The 25,822-nt window shown below is 42.5% G+C and overlaps 1 protein-coding gene across 8 annotated transcripts in view; it reads right to left on the reverse strand.

Moving 5' to 3' along the window:
* HS3ST5 (heparan sulfate-glucosamine 3-sulfotransferase 5) overlaps positions 1–25,822 on the reverse strand; it is a 251,137-nt gene that overhangs the window by 13,872 nt on the left and 211,443 nt on the right. The gene's annotated exons all lie outside the window — the stretch shown is intronic.

A 25,822-nucleotide genomic window follows, 5' to 3' on the forward strand; every position in this document is an offset into this window, starting at 1 on the left:
TGGTGTGCCAAGAACAGCACAATTACAGTTTCTCCAGATTCCTAAAGCTTTAATAGGCCCGGTATCTTAGCCCAACAGAGCAGAGTATCTAAATAACAGAGTCCGCGGCCAGAAACAACACATCGTGCAGACATCTGGCTGTTTCTTGAGAGCGGCACCAAGCAAAGAGAGAAGTGATTCCCAAGCTGAAGCAAAGAAATAAGGGAACTCAAAAATAATCATAATAAAGCCATGTCTAAGTGCTGCTCCAAAGCCTGTAGACATGGTTACCGCAAGCCCCTGGTAGCAGTAAAGACAGTAACAGAGACAAGAGCAGCAGAGTTCATTAGAGACGGCAGGACTCGCAGAGCAGAATTATTCCAAGGAAATCATTAAGGGTCTGCTGCGTGATAGCTCATTTAGCGGCAGCCTTATGGAGTGGACAGGAACCACATTTATTATCTCATGTTGTTATGCAAGGGAGCTGTGAAGTGTTCTCTTTGATTTCCTCTGATGGGAATCAAAGAGCAGAGAGATGAGCAGGTTATTTACCCGAGGGCGTGGGCGTGTAGCTGATAACTGCGGAAGGAGAATTTAAATTCAGACTTATCTGACCCCAAAGAACGTGGCCCCTTGATTGCAATGCCACTCGTAGAGCTCCCCTGGGACACCCTTAACTAATACTTGTTTGTTGATTGATGAGAGCGGACGCAACCGGTTAACGCCACCCAAATTACCTGCCATTGAACCTTGTGGTAGAAGATGGGAAGGTGAGAAAAAGTAAAAGAGGAACAGAGATTCCATGGAGGGGCAAGCGACAGGGGCATTTTGGATGATTTGAACCTGATAAAATCAAGGGAAAATATTAATAAGTGATGACGATGATGACGAAAATGAAAGGTGCTGTTCTTACGGAAAAATTATGTTTTTAGTATGTTACAAAGTGGTTTTCATACCGTTTCTCTTACTTTTGCTTCTTCCGTTGTTTTGGTTGCTATGTTACAACATTTTTTTAATTCACATATAGTCCTTTCAGGTTTTTTTTTTTTTTCTTGCATTGATGGAGAGGTCATTTGTGACATATCAACCAATCCTTGGTTGATTGCTTATTCCTTTTAGCTTATTTATTTATTTATTTATTTCCTGTATAGTTAACATCTAGTGTTACATTAGTTGAAGCGTATAACATAGTGATTCAACAATTCCACATATTTCTCGGTGCTCATCAGGATACGTGTACTCTTAATCCCCGTCACCTATTTCATGCATTTTTCCCCCCTCCTCCACCTCTCCTCTGGTAACCACCAGTCTGTTCTCTCTATTTAAGAATCTATTTTTTTGGATGTCTCTTCGTCTCTTTGTTTTCTTAAGTTCTATGTATGAGTGAAATCATCTGGTATTTGTCTTTCTCTGAATGATGGTTTTCACTTAGCATTATACTTATGAGGTCCATTCACATTATTGCAAATGACAAGATTTCATTCATTTTATGATTAAATAATATTCCACTGTGTATATACACACACACACACACACACACGTACACCCACCCCACTTCTTCTTTATTCACTCATCTATGGATAGACACTTGGGTTGCTTCCAACTACATCCTAGCTATTGTAAATCATGCTGCAATAAACATAGGGGTGCATATAACTTTTCAAATTACTGATTTCATTTTCTTTGGGTAAATACTCTGTAGGGGAATTACTGGATCACATGGTAATTCTATTTTTTTATTTTTTTTTTGAGGAACCTCCATAAAGATTTTGCACGGTGAAGGAAACCATCAATGAAACAAAAATACAACCCATTAAATGGGAGAAGATATTTGCACATGATATATCCAATAAGGGGTTAATGCCCCAAATATATAAAGAACTTACAGAAGTCAACGCCCAATAATCCAATTAAAAAATGGGCAGAATGCATGAACAGACATTTTTCCAAAGATGACATCTGGATGGCCAGCAGACACATGAAAAGTTGCTCAACATCACTCATCATCAGGGAAATGCAAGTCAAAAGCACCATGAAATATCATCTCACACCTGTCAGGATGACTAAAATCAAAGCCACAAGAAACAATAGGTGTTGGCGGGGATTTGAAGAAGAAGGAATCCTAATGCACTATTGGTGGGAACGCAACCTGATGCAGTCGCTGCGGAAAATGGTATGGAGGTTCCTTTCCTTATCATTTCTAATTAAGACCAACCAGAGTCTTTGGAACCCCATCTGTCCTCCCCATAATTCCAGAACTGACTTACTTTTTGATAAATTTTATAGTCGACTATCAAAATAACATTGCTTTTTACTGCTGTTTGATTCAGACTCTTCTGTGCTCATCTCTGTAAGACCTTGATTAAGTCTGTTGGTGACCTCTCGTGATCACCCCATCCCTTTCCCACCTTTCTCAGCTCTTCCCCTCTCTATCTCAGTGAGCAGCACCCCCTCTGCCCACGGGGTTGCCCACACTGAAAACCCTGGGGTTCCTTCTGGGCTCCAATCAGCCAGTGAAATTCTACCTCCAAGATACTACAAGAATCAACCTACTTCTCTGCATGGTCATTTGTGAGTGCCTTGCTTCAAGCCATGTTCTCTTTTCCTTAGAGTATTATGGGCTCCTCACTGGTCTCCTCACCATTACTTTTTTTTCCTGCCTCAAATTATTCTCCATAGTGATGCAAGAGTGGTCTTTCTTTTTTTTAAAAGATTTTATTTATTTTTATTTATTTATGAGAGAGAGAGAGAGAGAGAGAGAGAGAGAGAGAGAGAGAGAAGCAGAGGGAGAAGCAGACTCCATGCAAGGAGCCCGATGTGGGATCCAATCCCGGGAGCCTGATGTGGAATCCAATCCCGGGACCCCAGAATCATACCCTGGCCCAAAGGCTGGCGCTAAACCACTGAGCCACCCAGGGATCCCCTTTCTTTTAAGATTGTATTTATTTATTCATGAGAGACACAGAGAGAGAGGCAGAGACACAGGCAGAGGGAGAGGCAGGCTCCCTGGGGGGAGCCCGATGTGGGACTCGATCCTGGGACCCCAGAATCATGACCTGAGCCGAAGGCAGACGCTCAATCATGAAGCCACCCAGGCGTCCTGCTAGAGTGGTCTTTCCAAACAGAAATTTGATCATGTTGCCTTCAGACTTAATGCACTTTAGTGTGTCCCTATCATCCACATGGTTTCAAAAGACCCCAAGCTCCTTTTCACTGCAGCTCCACACAACCCCCAACGCCTGTATCTACAAACTTCAGCACACAAAACAACTTACATTTCCTTATTTATCCTGTCTCGTATTTTACTTTTCTTTTCTCAGTTCCTTTAAAGAAATAAGAATTGGAAAAGTGCTCTCTACATAACATCAGTAGCGTCCTGTGAGGGCCCATCCATTGGAGTGCTCGAGCTGGGTCGTACTTGGCAAGCCAGTTGTTAATGCCATGGTTAAGAATTACCTTATAGAAATTCACGATTAAATAAATTAAAACAAAGGCAATAAATATTTAAAACCTCATTATTTCCTAATTATCTTACTACATCTTCCTATTTATCTATGCCTTGGGATGAAGTCTATTGTGTCTGTACAGAGAGGATACTACTGTGCATCTCTAAGTCCACATTCAGTGAATTCATGGTGGAATTGGACGTCAAAACTGGAGGGAGAAGGGATTTAATTACTAGGAATCATCGCTGTCCCCACGAGCTGGTTGTTAAGGATTTCCCAGCACTCTGCTGGTCATGCTCCAATCATTTCTCCCGTGTACATTCATCAAGTTGTTCCTGAGTGCCCACCATGTGTGCAGCATGTAACCAGGCGCAGTTGGGGACAGAGTGAGCCCCCCTCTCAGGTTCCCCTTCTCTTTTAGCCTCCTCCACGCCCCTGCCTTCCTGTAGGGGTCTGTTTTCATTTCTGAGGCCCCTGTAGCTCTTTTCTGTTCTCATTTTCCTAGGTATTTCTCCCCAGCTTCCGGTGCCTCCTTTCAGTTCCTCCCCGCACCAAGCCCCTGCCTATGTTCTCTAAATACCAGGGCTTAAAAAGAAAGAATGCAGTGCTATTATCCATCGTAACGTTGATGGTGAAAGAACAGTACAGCAAAAGGTATTAAAAAAAATCTTATAAAGGTTGAGCAAATCCATAAAATAATCTACAATTAGTTTGTATGCAAAATAATACCAAAAGCTGTCCATTCTTGGCAGGCTAACATTTTCTTAAATTGCAGTATTAGTCACATGCTTTAAAAATTTCCTCTTTTTATTACCAGGGGCACCGCTTTCCTTTGCCACTCGGATCTTTCTTTCAAGGGCAGAGGGGCTCCACCAAATTCTGACACTAAGATAACCCCCTATGTCCCTGGTCCTCCACGGATGTTTACTGACCTATCACGCGCTAGCCACTGCAGACACCACGGAGAATATGAAGAACCAAAGACACACGCATCATGTCTGTTGCCGTCTTCTAGTATTCAAGGCCGGTTCTTAATAAAAGTGTAAGAAAACTGCATCTTCTCTTACGCAAGAGCCCAGATCCGCTTGGAGGGCAGAGAACAAAGACTTCCCACAAGCTCAGGGTCTGCTGGACCTCCCAGACTCGTCTCTTGGCCCTAAGATCCACTTTCCCCATGGAAGGTCCCTGCCTGCTATCCAAGTAGCTACAGGCAAACCAACTCTCTAAAAGGTACTATTCTTCCTCTAACAAGACTCTTTTCAAAGCCCTTTGCCGAGTGAAGACTTCGCTGAGCATGTTTAGACCAGACTTTGCCAAGTTAAGTGCTTGTGACCAAACAGGACTAGCATCGTGGGTATGTGACCCGCGCGTTTGTATGGGGCTCTGTACTCAGAAGGATCCCATGCTTGGTTTAATGCTTTCTTGTCACGGTCTTCAAATTCTCTGTAATTTCTGAACAAGAGGCCCCACATTTTCATTCTGCACTGGGCTGTACAAATCATGTGCACAGTCCTGCAGTGAGACCTTCCGCCTTCCGGGAAGGCCTTCCACTTGTATGTTGGCTGTAACTCTTCATAGTCAGCGGCACCTCCTCCTCTTTCCAGACGCTTGGCCTCAAGAGGTGGACATTGTCTTAAGACCCGTCACACAAGAACACAGCCTTTCACGTCTTCTTAGAGAGCTGGGAATTCCGCTCCCCTTCATTCCTTCCACTTCTGTGGCCTTCCCTGAGGCTCATATCTTCCCTGGATCCCCAATACTAAAAATGGCATCAGCCTTCAGGACGCAGTTTTACCGTCCTACAGCCAACGACATCTACAGGAGAGCAAGTGCCACACAAGGATGATGTTGACACACACAAGCACACACAACAGCATGGGGGTTTCATTACAATAATTTAGTGGGCAGAAATCCTGTGGGAGGAAGAAGTGTCATCATCCCTGTCACACAGATGGGAAAACAGACCTAAGGACTATAGGCATCTGCTCCTTCCGTGGCCTGAAAACTATCTCCCCACCCCCTCCACTCTTCAAGGCAAAAAACCGAGGGAGTTTAAGTTACTCACCTGCTATGTGACTGTGGGTAAGTCTCTTAACCTCCCAGATTTTTTTTTTTTTTTTAACCCAAGAAAGAAAGGGTGTTGAAGGGATGTGTTCAGCAGGGCCTTCTGGGGCTAATGTTCTCTTACTCTAAGGGATGCTCCCAGATGAGCACCACATGAGCTTTCCTACAATGACAGATTCGTGGATAAGGAAGTAAGGACAACTGCAGCGGGGGGGAAATTAGTGCCTGAGGTAAATCTCAATTTTTCTTGTTATCCCCCAGGGTTGAACAGTTTGACCTCTTTCAAGACGGCTCCATCCCATTATACTGCTTATTCCTGTGAAAAACAATCCTCTCATTCTCAGACATGAAATTTCTTTGAAAAGATACTGACACTTAAGGAAGATTCTACTGATTAGCTTTCAATTTGCCCAGCTGCCAGAGAACCCGCAGGAATCACATTTTGAAAAAAAAATTAGCCAAGGGCAGCAGAGGAAAATGGTCATAAAGAACTCGCTTTTCTTCTATTACAATGATCAAATAAGAGAACTGTAATGAGAAAGCAACCAATGAAGAGGGGCGCAGGAACAAGGGCACGGAAAGCAGTGTTCTGCGTGTGTCAAGTCGAATGTGGAGCCAGGGTGTAGACTGAGGGAAATGGACACCATTTGTTAGCAGATTAAGCAGAAAATGCATCAGTCAGGATGCTCATAATTGCTCTATCAAACAGCTACGGAAGCTATTTAGCTCTTTGTTTCTTCAGTTAACCATGAAGGGTCAATGTTAGAAATGAAAAGGAAAAAAGCTGATGAATTATACAGAACTGTGGAGTTGATTACTGCGCTGAGCTTTAGTGCTTATCCTCCTGGGAAATCCTGCAGGAGCGGCGCTGAGCAAATTCCACATTTTCAAATGGGTTCTCCGCTGCCTCCCTCCACTCAGCTTTTGGTATCACGCACACATAACTGATCCCGCACAGCTACCACGACTGTGTTAGCTTGGCCGGTCCTCTGGGCCTCCCCCTGCAGGAAGACACTCCCTTCGCATTCGTACCCTCGGAACTTAGAAGAAGCCGGTCCTTTCTGCTTCTGTTCAGGGGTCTCATTGAGTAGATCGACGTCCTAAGGAAAGAGACGGGAACCGAACTGTGTTTCGGCACAGAGTTCCGATTACTCTTACTCTCCAGGACCTCGTGGCTAGATGTAGCTAACGTTTACGGAAGAAGGGTGCCGTTCCCAGGGGGAACCTCGAGCTTCTCTTCACTCCATTGAGCAGTTGTCGGGGTTCCGTAAATCGTCCTGCTGGTGAGTTTAGAAGGAGAGTCTTTCCTTCTCTGATCCTCTGTGTATCTAGGAAAGTGCGAGCTGGAGAGGAAACAAGAATCCAGGTATTTAAGTTCACCTGTCGCGGCCCAGGGAGGTCATTCCAGTAATTCAGGCGCAGGCTGTACAAAAGGTCAAGTTACCTGGATAAGCTCTTCCCTCCACCCTTGCACAGCGAACGTCAACTTTATTGTGAAATGCTGCTTGTCACACGCGGTAAAATCAAGTGTGATAGTCACTACCAGACAGAAAGTCAATTTTCACGTCTTATTTCCTCTCTCACAAATGTTTTGTTTTTGGTGAGGATCAAAGAAACGGCGTCTTTTAACACCATATATAAGTGAAAAGCATGGTGGTATTTTTATCACTGATTTTTTTTTATTTGATTGCAGTTCTCATTATCCTTTCTCCGCAGTGACTTTCTCCTTTTAATCTTAGTAAGACTAAGCTATATATTTCTCTTACAATGACTGAAAATGATGCCGATTTAACATTAACCATTTTAAGTGAAGAATCAAACCATTAGTAGACTATACATAAATATGAACGCACATGTTTAAGTTACCAAGTTGGATTGAGAAAATTCAATCTGTTTAATGTAAAATTTATGGGAATTTGAATGGGTACTCCTGAATCCTTTACAGACAGACTTCTTATTTTCCACTTAATCATCACAAAAGCACAATTCAGAATACCAATATCTATTTGTGTGGCATTTTTATAGCTTTTCAAGTTCTAGTTCAAACATTATTTTACTGGATTTTCACAACAAACACACGAGGGTCACAATACCTACATTATTCTCCATTTACTGTTAGATAAGAAAGCCAATGCCTGGCGTAGGGATGGTACTCATGTCCACCTGGCTGATGATGGGCAGAGTTCAAAATAAAATACAGCTGTAGTGACTTTATATTTGTGCTGGGAAAACTCATCCTCTTTCCATGAAGATGTGGCATTAGTTTTACTATAAGGATCTAATGTTCACTCATTAGTGCACATCTAATCCTTGGATGCTCTGTGTTTTGAAAGACTGATAAAATACTTTTTGTTAAGGTATGAGACTTGGAAAAGAGGAAAGAGATATTATGTAATTTCGACTGAATAATATGCTTTCTGTGTCTTTCTGGCTGGATCATCCGTTCCTCTTGGAAAAATATTCCAGTAGGATAAGGATTGTGACAGATTCACCAGGAAGAGCAAAAGAGGAAATAAACCAGTTAATCGAATAATTCCCAAGTATAATGATCATTATGCCAATTGTGAATTTAGAACATGAACTCCAATCACCTTCTCCCAACTCATATGTATACTTTTGGTCGGGATTTCCATTCCAGCTTGATTCCTCAACCCCTTGTAATTTACACAGTATTTTTGTTATTACTGTTTTGCACAATTATTTTTGGTTTAGATTTATCCATATTTAGTATTGTCATCAGACACTATTCTTTTTGTCATCAGCTTTATTTTTTTTAAATGCATTATTTTCGTTATCAGCTTTATTGACGTATAATTCACATACCATGAAATCCACCCATTTAAAAGTATAAATTCAGTGGATTTTAGTATACTTAGAGTTGCATGGTTACACTACAATCAATTTTAGAACATTTCCCCCACCCTGAAAGGAAACACTACTCTTGAGTAGCCCCCTTCCCCACCTCTCCCCCTAGTCCTAGGCAACCACTGATCCACTTTTTTAAAAAAAGACTATATTTATTTATTTACGAGACACACACACACACACAAACACACACACACACACACACACAGAGGCAGAGACACAGGCAGAGGGAGAAGCAGGCTCCACACCGGGAGCCTCGATGTGGGACTCGATCCTGGGACTCCAGGATTATGCCCTGGGCCGAAGGCAGGCACTAAACCACTGAGCCACCCAGGGACCCCCTCACTTTTTACCTTAGACTGACCATCTTGCATTTCATTTTCCTTTTGCCAGAGGTACGATTTCTTCCCATTCAGCAGACAAAAGTTGGGGCATATATATCATACCGAATGCAGAAATATTTTCCTCCATTTTTTCTTTCCAAAGGGAAAAACAGGTAGTCCTCCTTTCTTTCGTTTATCTGTTTATTCCATTAGGATGATCTCATTCCTGAAGGATTTGTTAGCTGTTGAACTAGTAGTGAGCTGAAACTTATTTTAAAATAATAGAGTGCTAAAATGGGCTCTTCCAAAATCAGCCTTTTTTGAACAACGGGTTTTAAGATGCTTAGTGTTCCTTAAGGCCTTTCAGGCTAGTAATTACCTCCAGAACATAAAGAAAATAGGGGCCGGTGAAGCAGGCAGCACGAGGAAGCAAACAACTTTACTGGGACCGGGGAATGCGCTGAGATGTCATGATAAAGCTCTCGTTCATCGAGTGGTGTTAAAGGGAAACAAAATTGGACACTTGCTAATGGTGGTAAAGACAGATTTTTTCCAGTACTACTACTGCACCAGGGGAGAGATTTCAGTATAGAGCTGAGCTCACCTCTGGGGGACAAAGATGACTGAGAGTTTTAAATAAAAAAGGGAGAATGAGGGAGTGGGCAGGGAACGGAGGGAGGCTCTAGTAGGGTTGGGAAAGTAAAAAAATTAGAGTGGGAGGAGGGGGTTGGTCACTGTGATTAAACCATCTGGGTTTGTTAATTGGTCCTCAACTGGAGGAAAAACAATCTTTTTATATCTTCAGAACAGGAAGCAGTTTTTATAAATTGGAGCAAGGCACCCAACAAATTAGGCCCTTACTCTCCCCCAGGACTCGGAGGCGTGAGAGCTCCCTCCCTGGAGAGGTTTGCATTCATGGGCCTATGTCAGGTTTTGGCTGGAATAAACAGTAAATTCCTTTGACAGCACTGAGAACAGGCAGGCATTTTAAAGAGGGCTGGGTGATCCCCGGGATATGTCCTTATGTGGCCTGAAGCCATGCTTGTCTGTGCGAGTGTGTGTGTGTGTGTGTGTGTGTGTGTGTGTGTGTGTGTGGCGGGGTGGTGGGGTGACGGGGGAGGGTGGACAAAATTGTGCTGAGTGTCTGCAATGCTTATCGACTAAGGTTGAGGCCTCACTGAGAAGAGGGTCCAAAGGAACCTGACTGGAGTTGTCACGGGAGAGAGTCCTCGGCAGCGCCTTCCATGTGGGAGGTCACAGGTCCTGCATGAGCTCTTGTTTGAAAACTGTTTTTTTTTTTTTTTTCCTTGACCAGCAAATCAAAAGGTCTCAATTTGTCTCAGAGAATCATGATGAGCAATAGTGACAGATATTACTTATTGGCCACTTAGTGTAGCCACTTACACTAAGTCAATATGTGAAGTATGAAGTACTTAGCATACATGAGTACTTAGCACTCCTTTTCATGGCTCTGGGAGGTTGGTCACTGTCATAACCATTTAAAGAAACTTGCCCAAGTGGCAGAGTCAAGGATCTTATTATTTCTAAGGCTGGGCTCTTAACAGTTATGTTGAGTTTGAGCCTGACTTACCATCTTAGCTTGAATTCTCCCCCTACTAACTGGACACTTTTATTATTGTTATTGTTTAATACAATAAACATTTGGATCATTACCTTTTATTTGAGACAGAATTTGCCTTTAGGAAAAGCAATTTAGGTGAAAATTCACTGACCCCGTGTTGAAATATAAACGTCTTTTCTCACATTCATTTTTATAAGGAAGCCTGGGTATAGACTTCAAGGAAGTGGTTATTTTCTCGAAGCACATTCTATTAAATATATTATACCAACTGTCTTGCAGTTTCCACTGGTGCCCATTCAAAGTTGATAATCAAGCTGTTGGTTCTTTCAAAGAAATGCCTCTTTTCACTCCACTTTTAAGATCTTCTCCTTCACTTTGGTGACCTGTGGTTTTTTTCTAGGTCCTCGTGTAGAAGAAACCTTTTATTTACCCTATTTGGGATTCACTAGGTTTTCTGGTTCTCAGGATTCATATGTTTTAGTAAATTTGGAAAAAATAGGAATCATCAGCTTATTGAGTTTTCTTTTTTCTGTTACTTCTACTGCCTTCTAAAACTGATGAAATTTATGTTAAAACTTCTCATTCTATTCTCTATAACCCTTAACCTATGTTTTCTATTTTCTACTTGTCTTGACCTAATCTTAGTTCATTTCTTTTTTTTTTAAAGATTTTTTAAAAAGATTTTATTTATTTATTTATCAGAGAGAGAGAGAGAGAGAGAGAGAGAAAGGCAGAGACACAGGCAGAGGGAGAAGCAGGCTCCATGCAGGGAGCACGTTGTGGGACCCGATCCCAGGACTCCAGGATCACACCCTGGGCCGAAGGCAGGCGGTGAACCGCTGAGCCGGCCAGGGATCCCTTTTTAAGATTTTTTATTTGTTAATTTAGAGAGGGGGAAGGGGCAGAGGTAGCGAGAGAATCTCAAGTAGACTCCCCCCATGAGCACGGAGCCTGATGCAGGGCTCCATGTCACAACCCTAAGATCATGACCTGAGCCAAAATCAAGAATCGCTTAGCTGATTTAACCACCCAGGGGCCCCTCTAGTTCATTTCTTAAGATTTATCTTCCGGTTCACTATCTTTACTATATCTAATCTTTTGGATAGTACATTCATTGCATTTTAAATTTCAATGATTATATATTATTTTCTAGAATCTAATATTGTTCAAATAGGGTTGGTCATTTTTTATGGTCTCAAGGTCCCTGGTCATATTTCCAAGCTTTTGGTAAATTTCATTAAATATAGCTATTTTATACTCAGTGTCAAAAATCTCATTATCTGAGACCTTTGGGCTTGTTGTTTTACTCACAATGTCTTATTTCCTTGTTTGTTCTGTAATTCTCTCTGGGTTGTTCATTTTTCAAGGAGCTTTATTTTTTGGTATTCTTTGAAGCCTGGGTTGAGGTTGAATTTTCCAAAGGAGTTACAAATTTGCTGCTGTCAATTGCCTGGGGGTGCGGTCCTCTGGGATCAAGGTTGAGGTTTGTTTTTTTTTGTTTTTTTGTTTTTTTTTTTTTTGACCATACATGTAGGATGAATTAGAACTCCACCCTCAAGAGAGAACAAATTTGTGATTATGAATCTTCAGGGAATTTTGTCCTTTTATTCTGTGTCTACATTGATTTCTTTATAGAATTAGGTTTTATTTCTAATTCATTCTTAACAATGACAGTATAATCCTCTAGAATACTATTTTTATGAGTGTCTCTGTTTAGATTCTTTGCACTGACCAGGTCCTGTGCTTTTTTTCTCACAGCTGAGCTGGTAAAATCATCAAAGTGGACGCTAAAGGATTTTAGAATTTGGCAGAAATTCTCAGAGTAATCCTCATTTTGGAACTTACTTGCCAATCATGTTTCCTGATTTTATCTCATGTTGGGCCTCTGTTGATTCCTTACTTTCAAGCAGCCTTATAGATATATATTTATAGAGATTGACATACAGTTTAGTCATTTCACCATACATTTTAGTTATTTCAGTAGCAAGTGTGACACAGACTATCTGACCACTCTGCCAGAAATGAAGGTGTCTTTTATTTTATTCCGTTTCCCAAAAACTCACACAAATTTCTTGCTCACCTACTTAATCACTTAGCCGGGAGAAGATCTCTCCCTTTATAGACATTCAAAGGAATGTTATCTCTTTGTTTCATCTTGTAAAGTGGCCAACAATTTATTTCAATTTACAAAGAAAAGAAAATGAATCCATTTGATATGTGGTCTGACAACATGGCAAAGGGCACTGTAGGCAGGGAAGGATTTCTCATGTCTCCCACGACCTTTGCCCCTGATGTTATTGCTCTGATCCTATTACAGAGCAAAGGGATTCTGTGGATTGTAATTAAGGTTGCTAATCAGTTGATCTCAAGGTAAGGAAATCATCTAGGTGAGCCTAATCTAATCAGAGGAACTCTTGAAAAGCAGGAAGTTCTCTTCAGCTGGCAGCTCAGCGTCAAGCAAGACAAGAATTCATTATGCTGTTTCGAGCTCCGAGGTGCAAGGACCTGGAGAGCAGCCTCCGATCTGGAGCAACCTCTGGCCAGTAGCCAGGAAGGACAGGTGACCTCATTCCTACAACCACAAGGATCTGGATGCTGCCAACTGCGACAATGAACTTGCACACAGATTCCTCCCTGCAGTCTCCAGATAAGAGCCTGGTCAAGCTGATGGCTTGATTTCAGCCTAGGAGACTCTCCACAGACACTCCAGTTGAACCCACTGGCACTTCTTCTTCTTCTTCTTCTTTTTTTTTAAGATTTATTTACTTTTAATTTAGAGAGAGAAGAGTGTGTGCCAAGTGTGGAGGGGAGAGGCAGAGAGAGAGGGAGAGAGAGAATCCCCAGGTAGACTCCTGCTGATGGTGGAGCCCAACATGGGAATTGATCCCACAACCCTGAGGTCATGACCCGAGTCAAAATCAAGTCAGATGCCCAACTGACTGAGCTACCCAGGCCCCCCTACAACCTGCACATCTGACCTCTGGGACTGTGAGCTAATAAATGGCTGCTGGTTTATGTCACTGTGTTTGTAGTCACTTGTTATGACTAGTAGAGGCATATTTCTCCATCATCTGTAGCTTTGAGGGGCAAAAAAAAGTAGTGGTGATTTTTCCCTGGAGCTCTCTCCTCACAGCGTACTGAGCACCAAATAGCAAAAGCTCAGCTTCAAGAGATCTATAGGAAGTGCCCTAACAACGCTAGCTCTTGTGCTCAAACTTTGAACGGAGACGGTAATGCAATTGTGTTCGCTATTGGCAAGAAAAGGTCAATTTAGTGAAATGTCGAACAGTTTTCAGTGAAAAGGCAGATCCTTACATCTGACACCAAGTCAGTACCCTGAGTTGCAACGTGCAAGCTACTGTCTTCATATTACTCCCTTAGACACTGAGCCCTCTGTGTCTTTTTCTCAAGCAAAATCCACGTTCCCCAACACCCCTGTGGGCTCTGAAGTGGCTTCCCTCCCAGACGATGCTCCAGGTCTCTGCAGCACACAGTGGAACATTGTGCATTTAACCAAATGTTGACCTTCCCTGCCCTCAACTTCCCTTTCACCTTTCCTGCTTCATTTCTTACGCTGTGCCCACACAGGCCCTGACTTGGACGAGTATTCATTGTTTCCAAGACCTGCCAGATACCTTCCTAATTTTCCTCATCGCTCTTCCTTCCCTCTTCTGTTTCTACTTGCAGAAACTGTATTTATCTTTCCATATTCAGCTCAGATGTCACTTCCCCCAAGAATCTCTTCTAGATTCTTCCAAGCAGATTTATATATTCCCTCTTTTGTGTTCCCAAAGCTTTTGCTCTTTGTTGTGCAAATGTCCACTTTTCCTATGTTATTGCTAAATTACTAATTTTAGGAACTGTCCATATATATATATACACCTCCAAAGCTGGTACAGTTCATTAACAGATGTCTGAGCCACACCATAAATCTGAGGCTGGGTCTAGTGAGGTAAGCAAGATAATCAGGTGATGCAAAAAAAACATATCTGTTTTTCTTTGTATGAATTGGCTTGTTGCTCATTACTGTATTCTTCAGTTGGATTGTGTAGACTTGACATTTCTCTCAAACTCGTGTAATCTGCGAGTTGACCACCGCAGTCCATCTCCAACACTTCAAACCCAGATAACGTTAACAGGATCATCTCCCCATCTTGTGTCTACTTCTACATACTAAAACTTTATTCAGCTGCCAAAAAATTGCTTGAACTGAACCACTCTCCATCTCAAAACCCAGCAGTGTCTCCCTGTAGCCTGAAGCTGCACTGCACAGTGTGGCAGTTACTAGTCAATGGCCATAAAGACAACATGAGATGTGATGAAAGTATTAAATGCCCATGGGTTTCAAAGGCATAGTATGAACAGAATAGAAACTATCACATTAATAATGTTTTGCATTGTTTATGTGTTAAGATATTTTGCTTGCCCTGGGTGAAAGGAAACGTATTGCTAAAACTAATTTCCCCTGTTCATTTTATCTTTGTTAATGAGGCCACTAAAGTTTAAAGATTATATAGATGGCTTGCGATATACCCTTTTAGTCAGTGCTAGCCAAGGGCATAAAGTTCAGCACCTGAGCTTGGCACTGGGATTCACATGTAGCCTCAATTTCCTCTAAGAACCTCATCTCTTATGTCTCACACATGAAACGTCCATCAAGACCAGTGTTTTTTCAGAAACCCTGTCCTTATTTTCTTCTGCTCATACTATTTCCTTCTTATCTTTCCTTTTGATTATAAAAATACTATTTGTCCTTCCAGGCTCATGTTAGCTCCACTGCCTATAAGAAACCTTCTCCCGGGGTCCCCTGGGTGGCTCAGCCGGTTAAGCATCTGCCCTCGGCTCAGGTCATGATCCCGGGGTCCTAGGGATCAAGCCCTGCATTTGGCTCCCTGCTTAGCAAGGAGTCTGCTTCTCCTTCTCCTTCTGCTGCTCCTCCTCCTTTGCTTACTCTCTCTCTCTGTCAAATGTATGTATAAACATGTGTATGTGTTATGCTATAAATATACATACTTATAAATATTTCCTAATTTAATGGAAAGGGAAAGGATCACTATGAAGACTCTGAGTCTTGGGAGAAGAATAAAGAACAAAATCCACAGGGAGGAAAACAAAGACTCAGAACATCAGCACTGGAAGAGACTGTAGAGAGCACTACGTCCGTTTCCGTCGTCTCACAGATGAAGGAGCGCCAGCTGGAGAAGTGGAGTGATGGGGCTGGATGAAAGCCACGTGCGAGGTAGACCGCTGGGTCTCCTGTGCTTGGTGCGGGACCTGACCCTTGGAAGTCAATGAACAGTAGGCCAGCGAATGAATGAATAATGCAAGGTAAGCACACTTGGTGAAGTGCAACTAGACTATCCACCTGCCTGGTTCAGCGTAGCGAGATTTCCCCTCTAGCACACAGAGGGGAGAAGGCAAGTTGGGAAGCAATGGCGAGGTATGTTCAAAACATTCGTCTTAGTCAACCATTAGATGAATCGTTTAACGGTTTGTCTGACAAGAGCATCTAAGCATATGTGGATTTATAAGAGTAAATGCTATCTGTCCTTCCCATTCACTTCCAAGTGGGTGGTGCTTATCTTGCTCCTCCTCATCTGTGCAGAAGAAAGTTTGTGCACTTGGTACCCACGCATCTTGGAATTGCTTTCAGCAATTTCCACAAGAGCAATGATGGATTTTCATTGATTTCCCTGATTCTTTCTTGTCCTGGTCCCTATTGTGCATTTGTTTGTTGCCTGGTGTTTCATGGAGCACTCCTCTCACATATATCCTAAAATTCTCAAAGCGAACTCACTAGGTATTGTTAGTACCATCACTTTGACATGCGGAGCTAAGAGAAGTTAACTTAAGCCAGTCAAACATCATACAGCTAAGATGTGATGAGGCTATATGTGTCTTCTGTATTGTTTCCCAATATTCTCAATGCACCCCCTACTATTTTCCGAGTTACTTATGAATGAGAACACCTATGGCTGGGGCAGGAGGTTATTGTTTGAGGCATGAACAGAGGGAAGAAATTGGTCAACCTCATGACCTTAGCTTGCTTCACCAGTTAATTTCTTATTCTTCATAATTGTTTGTTTATTTACTTATTCAGGCGGGGGGTGGAGGGGAGAGAATCTTCAGCGGGTTCCATGCCCAGCACAGAGCTTGACGCAGGGGCCCGTCTCACAACCCTGAGATCATGACCTGAGCTGAAACCAAGAGTTGGACTCTTAGCCAACTGAGCCACCCAGGTGCCCCCAGAATATTCTCTTTAAAACACAACTTTCAGGGTTTAGTATGCGTGCAGAGAAAATAACCTTTCTCTTAATAACTTCATCTAACATAACAATAACCAGAATAACTGCTAAATTGGCTCCCTGACACTTTATATTGGGGGTCCGCTTGCTCTATTTCTGAAACTCCAGTGATGGGGAGAGAGTTGGTGACATTTTTTTGGGAGCCTGTACTTGTGGAATTCCCCCTTCTGCTAAAGATTAGGAGACTTGTGAAAGCTTGAAGCTTTTGAAATGTGAGGCTTAGGCTTTAATGATTTTTCTTTTTTCAAAAAAAGAAGGTGAAATGAATGTAAGCTATGCTTTTAAAGAGAATAGATAAGTAGGACAAAAGTAATCAATAGATCTTAGTTGAGGTTGTTTTTACACAGGAGATCTGTGCGTCTTGCACATTTTCAATCTGTGTAAGGCAATTTGCTTGTTGTTGTTTAGATGTGATTGACACAATCTGACAATCTGGCTTATTAGTCTAGTTTGTAAGTAATTGTATGTAAAATGCCAACGACATTTTTCCCACCTAGATCTCAGCCAGGAGACTTATTCTAAAGCAGTAGACCAATGACCCAAGGGTTCTCCCTCCTTTCTGCCCTCCTTCTCTCCTCCCTTTTCTTCCTTTCCAGGCTCATCATGAACTTACTCACGAAAAACAGTTTAGAATATCACATATTATGGGAATGTTTGGTACCCATGCATCTTACCAAGGGTAGGCTATGTTCTACCATTTTGTTTGGGGAGCGGGAGTAAACGTCTCCTATCCCCTTGGGGGTGCAGCCCTGCTCCTCCCACCCCCCCCTTCCCTTTTGGGTCTGATGGACAGACTGAAAAAAGTGCCAACGAAATACAGTGACACAGCTCCAAAACACGCGGGCTTGTGCTATGAAACCCTCGGTGTCTCTTAATAGGAAGAAACTAGCCAACGTACAAGAAGTAAATGACAAGTCATCTTGCTAACTGGCCTGGACATGATGAACATCGCTGCAGCTGAAAGTCAGCAGTAAACCTGGAGTTCTGTTGAGTCATAATCTGCTATTTCCCTAATGCCCACATGTCTGGCTATTTCAAGAGTGTTTGTGGCAAATTTTTGTTAAAAATGCTAATACTGAGTTATTTAGGGGAAACAAGTCACAGATACTTTCCGTGTGGGAGAAAGTAAGCATTGCTTTCATTTCAGGGCGCCTAATTGTAACACCACTTTCTATTTTAGTCCTTATTTATTTTCCAATCCTTCAGGGATTGGGTAGTATTTAACAATGAAATAAGCAGTGCTCCAATGTCTAATTAAGATTTTCTTGTAGGATTAATAAGTCATGTCTCATTAGCCCCCCTGTACTAGAGGTGCTAATCTTCACCTTGGCATTCTAATCTTGAAATAAGTTTGTGGATCAAGTATTGAGGTATTGAAGGCAGTTGAACAAACAGTTTGATTAAAGCCACCAAGTCTTCAGATGCCAGTCTCGTAGTATTGATTCAAAGGCATCTCTTTATATAAACGCGTCGATATGTCTTTTCAAACGTACTAAGCAATGGTCTAGATTGACCACTGGGGGAGGCCCCCATCTTGGCCCTCCCCAGCAAAGAAAGTAAAAAAACGTCTTTGCATATTCCAGAACGGCCTCTGTTTCTATGATGGATTTTTCTTTTCTTTTCCCCCCCCCCTCCCGCACGCTGGGGCAAAAGCAAAGAAGCCAGAGCGCGGCATCCCTAGAGAGCTCTTGTCAGTGTTCTGGTGGATCTGTGCAGGTTATGCCATGCGTGTCCTCGTTCCGAGAGGAGTGGGCTCACTGACACGGCAACCCGGCAGACGGCAAAACAATTTACTTGCTAACTCTTACTCGGTTAAAAACATCCTACAGTTTTCTCTTCATTTTTTTAGAACTATAGTGACTGTACAGGCAAAGAAGTAGGTAGTGAAGAAGAAATCAAAAGCCAAGTGTCGTCTCTTTGATCCTCAATCGCATCTTTGTAAAATTAGAGAGTCGGGCTAGACCATCTCATAGGTCCTTCCGTTTTTAAGATATAATCCATGCCCTGGTGATATACTCCATGCCTCCTTCCAGGAAACCAAGCCTTTATTTTTGTTAGCGAATCACACATAGTACATCACACATAGTGGGTGCTCAATAAATAGTTGTTGAAAGAATGCATGAAGTGGGCCTTGAAATGCTCTGTAATAGCAACTGCTGTCTGAGTCTTTCTAACGAGCTTAGCAGTGGGAAGCCTCTCCGCAAGGAATTCATAATATCATTGGGGAAATTAGCTTAAATAATTGAAACTTAGCGAACCCACAGAGCATTCTGTGACAAATGGCACAATGCGTAAGGCTGACTGAATGCATCGCGAGAGAAGGTTCTGGATCACTTGAAGAAGGTCCTGCGGATCTCAGAGACGATTTTGTAGCCATTTCGGTTTTGGCAGATGGCAAATAAAAATAAATGATAAAAATCAATATGTATACACTTGTGAGATGTCAGATATTTCATACGTATGTACATTTAATATATAATGTATATATTTAATCCTTCTAAAAACCCTAAGATTGGTATGTTCATCCACATTTTGCTGATAAATGAACTAACGCTTGAGTAAGCTCAATAACTAGCCCAAGGTCGCACAGCTAACAAATGACAGAAGAAGAATTTGAACTGGGGATGCCCGGGTGGCATCAGCGGTTTAGCGCCTGCCTTCGGCCCAGGGCGTGATCCTGGAGACCAGGGATTGAGTCCCACATCAGGCTCCCTGCAGGGAGCCTGCTTCTCCCTCTGCCTGTGTCTCTGCCCCCACCCCTGTGTCTCTCATGAATAAATAAATAAATAAAACCTTCAAAAAAAAAAAAGAAGAAGAATTTGAACCCAGGACTGATAGAAAGACCATGATCCTCCATGTGCACTCAGCTGCCTGGGCGGGAAGTACACGGGGTCATGGAGATCCTGGGTCACTGCATTTCTTATCAAGCGGTTGCCTTATCAAGCAGATGACTATGCATCTGCCTACCCTCTTTGCTTACCCCATCCCTCCAGAGCCCGAAAAAATCCTTGCACACGACCTCTTTTGTCCTCTGGGATTTTGTTTTCTTGGATATTTCTTGTCTGCCCGGGGACCCACGACTTGCTTTCAATCACAAGAATATGGTGATGATGATGGGTTATCACCCTTGTGGTCTTTTTACTTGACATGAGACTGTCTTGCTCTCAGACTTGCTCTAAGCGACTGTCGCTGGCTTTGGAGGAGGAACCATGAACCCTCAGCTGCAAGAAACCGGATGCCGGCAACAATCACGTGGGCAGGAAAGCTCACACGTCTCTAAGTGAGCCTCCAGAGGAGAACCACGCTCTGCTGGCACCTTGATCGAAGCCCGTAGGACCGGAGCGCCCAGCTAAGCCATGCTCAGGCTCCTTACCCAAAGGAAGGATGGGATAATAAATGTGTGTTGTTTTGAGCTGCCAAGTAGGAGGCACACCCTACAAGATGGGTACAGGTCCTTTTGCTCCTTCTCTCTTATTGGCTCTGCAAACCAGTGAGGAGTGCTCCCATCTTCCCAGTCCCCTGCTGGAGGCTGAGGACTCCTGGCCTTCTCTCCATCGTTTATGCCCAACATCTAACATCTGACCGTTAGGCACAATCTGTGACCCAACTCTTCCTCAGGTCTTCTCCGGGCTTCACACCTTCCAAAGTAGTGCATTCTAGACTGTGTGTGTCTTGGGGCTGGAGGCGATGAGACGGTCACTTGAGCTCACTCTCCGAGAGAGAACCGAGGCAGTGGTATTGCCAAGAGCAATGGGTGAACAACCAAAGATAAAACCGACGGGTTGTCGCGCTGAGCAGGGAGGTGCCAGGGCCTTTGCTCAGATCCCAGTTAATGCCACTGTTGCCTGGGGCATCAGAAGCCCAGAAGTGACCTCGCTTCATTGCAGAGGCGCGTTCACAACTCATTCTACCAACTTTCATCATTTCCGGCCTGGACCAAATATTCACTCTTAGATCTTACTGCTCCTTAAATTTATCCTCCTCTATCCTCCTAGACTCCGTTCCTAAAACAAACCTGATTATCTCACAACATTCTCCTCTGTGTTCAGGATAAATTCCAACCCCGTAGTGCAGCCCCTAACCCTCCCATAGTCTGGCCGGGCCTGCTGCATCTCTGGATACGCCTCCTGTGACCCCACCACCTCTCCCTCAGGGTTTCGATGACATTGGCCATTTATAGCGTAGTTCCCAGTGCAGAGGCATGCTGTTGTCACCTCCAGATCCCCTGCGGCAGTTGTCCTCACTCTGAGGAATGCTCTCCACAAAGTTCTGAGACTGACTTCACCCCACCGTCTAAGATTCTGTGGAAACAGTATGACCTCCAGGAGGCCTTCAGTTGCCTGTCGAGGAGGATCGGGCTGGAAGAGAGGCCTTGGGGGGTGTGGTTAGAAAGGCGTCAGAACTATTGCAAAGTATTCATTTGCTCCAAGGGGACATCACTCTCCAGCTCATCATTCAGTCTTCATGATGATACTAATGTTAGAAAGCTCTAAGGATGCTGTCCGGCTGCCCCGGTGACCATGCAGTCTAGGTGTCATTGTGTGTCCCTCTGTCTTCAGCTAGACGGAAGTATAACGAAGATCCACCTCGGAACCACGATGACATTAAAACATGCATCTATTCGGGGAGATGTATGTTTTTATCATGTGATATAGGAATTTTATTTCCCATGAAAATGTTTTTTCATGTGGAATCTCTAACTGGCTTCTGAGATGACTGGAAAGGTCACACAAGACGAGAAAAAAAATGAGAAGGGGTTTTAGCAGTTGTGCATTTGAGTAACAGGAGATGAGAATTATTATGATTGCATTTTTGATGCCAGGGGTGTGCGCAACGTATGTGGGACGTGAAACGAAGTCCACTGGGGTTTAAAAACTGGGGGTGGGGGTCGGGGGGTGGGAAGTCAGCAAAACATGTTTAGGTACCAGCACTGGTCTAAGTAGTTAGTGAAGAAAAAAAACCTAACTTTATTCTTTAGTTTGTAAATTTACCAGGAACACAGGTGCCACTAGGGGGCCCCCTAATATCCTAAAATTGTTGGGAGGCCCGACTAACGCAGCAGGGGCAATAGAATAATGAATAAAAATGCTCTGTAATTTAAAGGATATTCCTCACTAACATTAGCATTTGCATGTTTGCATAAAGCCTGAAAGTGGAACTTTATTATTTTAAGGTTTGCTAGCGTTAAAAATGTATTTATGGTAAATAATTTAGCGATGCAAATGTAAATGTGCACCTGATAGGGAAAGGCATGATGTGCTTGGCTGAACTCAATTTCTTTGGTGTAATAAAAGGGAGAAAAATAGAACTTCATCTAGCTACCTGATTACTTTTCATCCTGAGGATTACATAATAAAAAGATTAAAATTTTTACCACCTGAATTAGCCTACCAATTAATAGATCACTATTCATTGATTTAAAATAAATATCTCTCTATGCAGATGCATAGGGAACTGGATATTAGATTGTTGAACTCTATTTAACAGGATACGCAGAACAGAAATTTTAAATTACAAATACTGATATATTACCAATAAGAGGAATCTATGAAAGGCTTGATCTACGTAGATGTATTTAAGATAAAAGTTCACCTTTCTTATTAGGATATATTTGATTTATTGTTCTAGGGCATGTAAAATGCAAAAATCATTTAAGAACTTTTTTCCCAGTCATATTAAATCATATTTATGACACAAAGTGTTACTACTAGAAAAGGAAATACTGGATATTTAACATCCTATGATATATCGTGATTCATGCTTGTTTCCACAGATTGTCAGATGCGTTCAAATCATGAGCACTGCGTTATGTATTTCTTGTTCGTTCCCATTCTTGTCAAATATTGCGGCATGAATATCTGAAAATTCCACGCAGAACTGTATTTGGAGTATATTTTGTGCCTCGGAAAATATGGACTCTTTGCCCTACAGCCACACCACCCTGAAAGTGCCCCACCTCGCCTGGAAAATACGTACTCTTCAAATCCAAGTAATCAGAAATATTTTGGGGGTGGTAGTTGTGGGGGATGCGAAAGGGAAGGGGAGCGTCCTTAGCTTTCCTTCCTTAACTATTTTCTTTGTATCAGAGTTTACTCCATATTCTCATTCTTTTCTGTTTCCCCTCTCGGATCCTTATTTCCCCACTCAAAATTCAAATACAGATTTTAAAAACTAACCGTATCCTTAGAGGGGTGGAAAAAAAGAGCAGTGACAAAATTTTGTGGGCTGGAAAATAATTCATGCTTATTTTTAGGTTTAATGTTTACTTTGAATGTTTTAGTAGGCTCTTCACTCAGAAACAAATCTGAATTAGCATGTGTTCGTACGTAATTCCCACCCTTTCCATTTTTTTTTTCTATTTCTTTTCTACAAACAAAAACAAATGCGTGACTTATGTATAGACATTTACTCATCTGCCCCTTTTGGCAGTACTTGAAAAAAAGCAGACAGTCTGTGAACGGAAACATTCATGATAAAGTTACGATCTTTTGCTTGATCTGGAAGTTTCTGACTGTGAGAGTCTTTTTGCTAATTTTTTTTTTCTTTGAAACTTAAAACTTGATCAACCAAGTGGAAACCTCCAGTTTGGTAACCAAAGTCAAAATCAGAAGATCTAATAGTTTGTTAAATGCAACACTTCCAGACAATCTTATTTGAACATACTGGGTGGTCATTAATTCTGGAAACAGGCAAACCTATAATAAACGATTTACTGATATTATACAGATAGCAAATTAATATTATCTTATGTTTCCAGACTTCATAGCCACTCTCAAATCATTTTACCTCATTGTCTCAAGTATATATATATTTGAAAATAATATTTATATGCCTGAGCAAGAGAGGAAGGCCACTTGGAATTACTTGGTGAAGGTTTGTATTAAGCAGCTGTATAAACCACAAGGAAGGAGACACATTTTTCATTCTGAATAACATTTTTTGAGTGGATTTGAGCTTATCCTAGAATGAATGTGCAAAGCTTGGGTATGTATACAGCTTTTTTATTTCAATGTGCAAAGTGGCTAGGTAATTCAACATCGCAGGGGTGGCTAGCTCAGCTTGCATTTAAACACACACACATATTTAAATAAATATCTGCATACATGCACCTGTGTGTCCGTAGATGTATGGATGTGTGTATATTTGCAGAGTTTCTTCCTCGAGTGGCTATGAAGTGATGCATTGCTGGCAGCACCATGACCAATAATGCATGTGTCTGTCTTTACTGAGCTTCCTGTGCTGGCAGAGACACTTAATAAACATATATCCTAAGTTAAATGACAGTACAAGTCAGGACTAGGGATGGCAGGAGGCGAAACAATCAAGAGCTGGCCTTGAACCATCGCGGGCTAAGGTCCCGGGTCTGCACTGCTTTTCCCAGCTGCAGGGGGTGCTGCTCTTGCAGCCTCTTCGGGGGAAACTCTGGAGGATCAGTCACGAGCCTCAGTTGGTTAAGCTACAGGTCCAGCAGGCCACCTGTTTCAAGAGCTGCAGATTAATTCCAACTGTTTTAAGGCAGTGGCCTAAACAGAAAAGCCCCATCTACTCAGATCGCCCGTTACCAGCACGGTAATGAACTGTCTTCTGCAAATTTTCCCTACACATTCCTGAATTTTAATGCAGGACAATCGGGTATATAGAATGATCTCATCATCGTGATCCTCCTTCCTTAAGGTCTACTTCAGATTATTGTTTTTCCTGTCGTCTCAAAGGCAAAGTATATAGAGCATAAAATCTAGGATATTTCAAAGGTCAGCGAGTAATCAACAGAAGTTAATCAATTTGCAATGTGGAGTTTTTATCACAGGTCTGTGCCTAAGGCCAGTGAATCAAACTAAGTGGCTTTAGCTCTTTAAGCTTCCTTGGAGGGAATGGCCTTTCCCTTATCAGTTTATTAGGGTTTTCTCTAATCTCAATAGTTGATTCCAAATAATCCACATATATTGGCCGACGATGACCCCTCTCCCCTTCCATACTAATTTTCCATTTTAATTGCCCAATATTAGAGTCCATGCCTTCCCCCAGCTGGATCATGACGTGCAGCCTTAGCGAGGCAGCTGAAACCCCCACAGATCTGACCCAAAGCGGCATGATTATTAGGACTCTTGGCCTTTTCTTATATTGTTCATCAATATTTACAAGCACCGTGGCCTATGGATAAAGCACGGCTCGGGAAGTTATTCCAACGGGCTGAGGGGTGGGGGGAGTGGGCAGTGGGAGGTGGCTAGTTAAGGCTCCAACTTCATGGTTGGACCCTAACACAGTTCACTTCCTACCCTATTTTATGGTTAACTTCACATAGAATTAAAAAATAAATAAACCTATCCTCCTGAAATGATTTCTTTTGGGACACCCGGGGTAAGAATCCCTCGCTTCAGCACACGTGTGTGTTACGGGCCAACTGGTAGGTAGGTGTGCATGGATCCCCACACCTTCCCACTCACACATCCCTCTTAAACTTTATATTCTTTCTTATTTTAGCCCTGGGTATAGGGACTCTAGGCCTTTTTTTTTTTTTTTTTTTTTCCCCAAGCAGAGATTGCAGACGATAGACTAGCATCCTACCCTACCTCAGTTAAAGAGGAAAATTTGATGTCTGGACATGTGTAGTCTTGTGGAAAGGAACCTTATTTCACTCATAGACAAGAGCAGTAGTATGGCTAGCAGTATTTCCCCAGAGATCGTCTGATTTAAAAAAAAATCGATATCAACTCTTGACACATTTTCATTTACATCAGCGCATGGCTTTCAGTTGGGGCACAAATCAATAGGCAGCTTTTAACACTGCCCAACTATTTCTTCCTACTGGGCTGCAGGCAGGCCATTTGCTGTTAACATACCACGTTTCTCGGGGAGGAAGTTTAACTGGTTTTCCCGGGACTAAATCACAACAGCCTAAACTGTAGCATTAATCACATGACATCTTCTTCGTCACCACTTACCGCCAATTGACTTTTTACTTAGTGGAAGTGTTTGAAGGAGGCGACAGTTGTTCTAAGGGGGTCAAAAGTCAATGGGAAGAAGAAATATTCGCTTCCAACACATAGATGGCACACGGCTCCTGGGGCTGCCACCCGCCACACGGTCCTTCCCAAAGCTGTAGGTAGGGCCTCGGACGCAAGGCGGGAGTAGGATTTGTTTAAGATTAAAATGCTCCCGAAGAGTCTTAGCATTTGGGTTGAAAGACAATTAACCTGTGCCTTTCTATAGACTAGAAGTCAGGCCCGGGGTCACGAGCAATCGGCAAAGTGTTTTTCT

This window comes from Canis lupus, chromosome 12, assembly GCF_011100685.1.
Source record: "Canis lupus familiaris isolate Mischka breed German Shepherd chromosome 12, alternate assembly UU_Cfam_GSD_1.0, whole genome shotgun sequence".
Taxonomy (NCBI): domain Eukaryota; kingdom Metazoa; phylum Chordata; class Mammalia; order Carnivora; family Canidae; genus Canis; species Canis lupus.